Genomic DNA, 4,416 nt, shown 5'->3' with positions numbered 1-4,416 from the left:
CACGTGCGGTGAAAGGCAATTATCCAGGGCCTCAAGAACAGCACCAGGAAGGAGAGCTGGGTCTGGTGGGATTGTGGGAGTCCTCTCTCCCACCTGAAAATCTATTGCTGCCTGCTGACCCTCTCAAGATGGTGACCTCTCTGGGTTCCAGCACCTAAAATAGGCAAAACTGGGAGGATGCCGATTTCTCCATTCTGTGCCAGACATGTTTCAGAGAAACATGACCAAGGAGAACCATGAGAAAAAATGCAACTCTGTGTCAGGCCATTCAGTGCTTGGCTGGTGCCCTGGGGAGCACATGCATGCCAAGAAGACTGAAGGGGGCCAAGCCTGCAGGAAATGTCTGTCAGGCCTGCCTCTTAGACCTAGAGTATCACTGCCCATACAGGTTCATGACACAGACTTGCCTTTAAAGGCAACTGCAGATATGGACAGAGGAATTGGTAACCCTGATAGAACACGGCCAGTTGTTCTGCTGGGGAAAGTCGCATCCAGTAGTGAGATGCTGCTCAAACTAGCCCGGACCACACTGTACTGCCTGAGATATAAGCCTTATATTTGTTCTTTCTGGGTGAAAGGAGAGGACTGTCTGCAAAGACATGAGAAGCCTGCAGATCCGGATGACCCCCCGCTTGCTGGTCAGAATATTAAAGATCGATATTGTGGAAACAGTGACCCTGTAGCAGATAAGCTTCTAAAGCAGGCTTCAACCATGCGTCGTCTTGAATCACCAACAGAGAAGGCTGCCACCACACTGTATGTTGGTGATCTGGCGGATACCATTACTCAGACAGATTTAAGAAATTGTCTCTGCCTGTTGGTGACATCCGGATGGTCACTGTTGTGCAGAGATAGCAGTGTGCCTTTCATCCAGCTTTCCACAGGGTGGCTACGGAAGTGCGTGCCGAGAAGTCCTCTAATGAACTGATTGTCCATGGCTACAGACTCCACGTAAAATCCCAGCCTAGGGAACTTCAAGAAACTTTATTAAATCCCTTAGGTAGCAAGACTGTCTGAAATATATCCACTCTTCCCAGGAGAGACATGAGGTTGAGAAGAGTGACCTCAGAGCACACAGCAACACAGGACATGAGGAACACAGTGTGAGACTCACCATAAGGGTAAGGCAGTGCATCTTATGAGAAGACCTCACAACTCTTACTGGCCTTTCTCCCCAGAGGCCTCAGTTTATCTCAAATCCCTGCTCCTCATGGGTGGTGAATGGAGTTGTGTCAGGAAATGACCTTTTAGATCCCCAAAAGGCATGGGCTTCTCTCAGAGGCCACTGAACACATAGGATGGGACATGATGCAAGCTGTTGTCCCCCTCCCATCAGCCTTGATTTCCTTCTTGCACCATCATGTGCTTCCATGGGGGCCTAGAGCAATGACACGACCTAGGGCCAATGACTTCCCTTTTTAGAAGACCGGCCCCTCACCTGAGCAGTGCGTCTCCCCTCTCCTCCTTTCAGCTGTCCTTCTCCTGATCCCATCTGCCGTTCCATAGCAGACAGGTGTCCCTGGTAGCCTGTTGATCTAGCCTGGCCCCTTCCTCCTGTGTCCCAGCCTGGAGAGGGCTGCTCTCGCCGAGTGGAATGACATCAGTCCCAGGATCCCAGAGCCATGACTACTACAGAGCCATCCATTGCATCAGTGTCCCATGGCAGTGGTTGACCTTTGAAATGAAGCTTCATCACCCATCGCAGCTGGCCCTGAAGCACTTTCTTTTCTTTTTGTCTCATTTGAGACAGGCTGTCACTGTGTTGCTCAGCCTGTAGTGCAGTGGAGAAATCATAGCTCGCTGCAGCCTTGACCTCCCAGACTCAAGCAATCCCTCCATCTCAGCCTCACAAGTAGCTGGAATTACATGCGTGTTCCACCATGCCTGGGTATATACTTTTTAAGTTTTTTGTAAAGACAGGGTCTCCCTATGTTGCCCAGGATGGTCTTGAACTCTGGGGCTGAAACAATCCTCATGCCTCGATGACCCAGCATGCTGAGATTTGAGGTCTGAGCCACTTCACCTTGCCGTGAACCATTTTCTTTCTTTTAAAATTGTTACTATACTTTAAGTTCTGGGATACGTGTGCAGAACATGCAGGTTTGTTACACAGGTATACACGTGCCATGGTGGTTTGCTGCACCCATCAAGCCGTCATCTACATTAGGTATTTCTCCTAATGCTATCCCTCCCCTAGACCCCCATCTCCCAACAGGCCCCGGTGTGGGATGTCCCCCTCCCTGTGTCCACGTGTTCTCATTGTTCAACTACCACTTATGAGTGAGAACATGTAGTGTTTGGTTTTCTGTTCCTGTGTTAGTTTGCTGAGAATGATGGTTTCCAGCTTCATCCATGTCCCTGAAAAGGACATGAACTCATCCTTTTTAATCTTTTTAATGGCTGCATAGTATTCCATGGTGTATATGTGTCACATTTTCTTTATCCAGTCTATCATTGATGGGGCATTTGGGTTGGCTCCAAGTCTTTGCTATTGTGAATAGTGCTGCGATAAATGTACATGTGCGTGTGTCTTTATAGTAGAGTCAGGCACAGGCAGGGTCGACCAGGGTTTTCCTGCTGTCTCCACACCCAAATTCCAGGGTGTTTGTAGTGGAAAGCAAGGGATGCGAGAGCTTTTGTGTGTGTATGTTTGTGTGTGTGTGTGTGTTTGTGTGTGTGTGTGTCTGTGCATGTGTGTCTTGCCCAGCCATTCTCGTGCATCCAGAAACGTTGGGAACAGAGAGTCCCACGTCACCCTTAGTGCAGAGTGTGTCTCAGAAAGACATTTTGTGACAGAAATAAAGAATTTTATGTCTATATTTACACATGTCTTTTTCTCAGGGTGTTTTTCTGTTGCTGAGGGTGGAGGGCAGTGGCATGACCATGCCCACCTAATCCATTTAATTTTTTTTTTCAGATGAGGTGTGTCAGTGTGTTGCTCAGCCTGCCTTCAAATACACAGCCTCAAGTGATCTTCCCATGTTGGCCATTTTTTAAAAAATGCTTTTTATACATGCTGTAAACTCAATCAATCCACACTTCTGTGCTTTGTTAAGGCTGTGTTATTCCACATTTAAATCTGTCAACTGGTAACTGATTTCCATGAAAACCTGTAAGGTGATCATGGCTCATCAGTCAGTGTGATTTCAGCGTTGACTCACAGCAGCTTGGAAAGCCTGCATGGGAAGTATTTCTTGAGGAAAAGTGGAGAGTTTCCAGGAACAGTTTTGAAAAACAGAGACAACCGATGTCATCCTTCCCTCCCTTGCCTCTCCTCATGTGCCAGGTTTTCTGCTTTCTCCAATTGTTAAAAAATCAGCATGGAGTATTCTGTGATGAAAAGCTTTTATCTCTTTCATCATCCCGTTTCTTTCTCAAAACTTTTTTGTTTTTTATTCTGGAAGGGTTGTAAGCAGAAGGGACTAAACATGTTCAGAAAAACACATTATAATAGAAATGTGGTGAAAAGTCATCATATTTATGAAATGGTCATGATGAAATCCTGAATTTGTAATAATTGTAAAACTCAGTTTGCATAACCTCCATCCCTTTTGTCTCTATCACTTATCCGGTGACAAGTGTAGAAAAGATGAATTCCTTGCTTGTGACAGCTGCGTTAATTAGTCAAACTGCTGGATCCCGTCCATCGATATCACACATCCAGATTTAATAGCCACAAAATGCAAAGGCATTTTTACAACTGTGGCCGTTTTCTTTATCTCATTGTAATTTCCATCAAACCCCTAGCACTAAATTCAACATTAACACACTTACAAGTACCATGGCCAAGAGAGATCCTGCCTCAAATGTTGAGAGCAGGCTGCAGCAGTGGCAGCCCAGCTGAAGACAAGGCTGGAATGTGTCTTCACAAACCAGCATCCCCCTTTTGAGGCAGGGTTTTTCTCCTTTGCCCAGGCTGGAGTAAACATGACGACTTATAGTGCATCACAATGTAGGACTCCTGTGCTCAAGCGATCCTCCTGCCTTACCTTTTTGAGTAGATGGGACTACAGACACGTGCCATGATGCCCAGCTAATTTTAAAAATTGTGTAGAGCAGGGGTCTCACTATGTTGCCCAGGCTGGTCTTGAACTCCTGGCTTCAAACGATTCTCCTCCCTCAGCCTCTCAAAATACTGGGATTACAAGCACGAGCCACTGCCCAGGGCCTTCTTCTCACTTATTTTTCCTTTATCTAAGGTTTAAGGTTTATCTAAGGCTTTGCTGAAGTCCAGGAAACTGATTTTTTTCCCTCCCACTTGGAGGAAACAGCAATTCAAACGTTCAGGATTTTTGGCCTACTGAAAGTTCATTGGCAACAATTGTGTCCTGTCTCTACCTGCCTGCAGGAGAAAACAAAAATTAAAGTCAGCACCAGGCTGCACTTTTCCTCCATACATTATCCTGCACAGAACAG

At 46.3% G+C, this 4,416-nt stretch overlaps 1 pseudogene; it reads left to right on the top strand.

Annotated features, from left to right (window-relative positions):
- The first annotated feature begins 220 nt into the window (after positions 1-220).
- On the top strand, positions 221-1,017 carry LOC105538478 (annotated as a pseudogene).
- The last annotated feature ends 3,399 nt before the right edge of the window (positions 1,018-4,416 follow it).

This window comes from Mandrillus leucophaeus, unplaced genomic scaffold (genome assembly GCF_000951045.1).
Source record: "Mandrillus leucophaeus isolate KB7577 unplaced genomic scaffold, Mleu.le_1.0 Scaffold1929, whole genome shotgun sequence".
Lineage (NCBI taxonomy): Eukaryota > Metazoa > Chordata > Mammalia > Primates > Cercopithecidae > Mandrillus > Mandrillus leucophaeus.
This window is presented reverse-complemented; position numbering and strand designations above follow the sequence as displayed.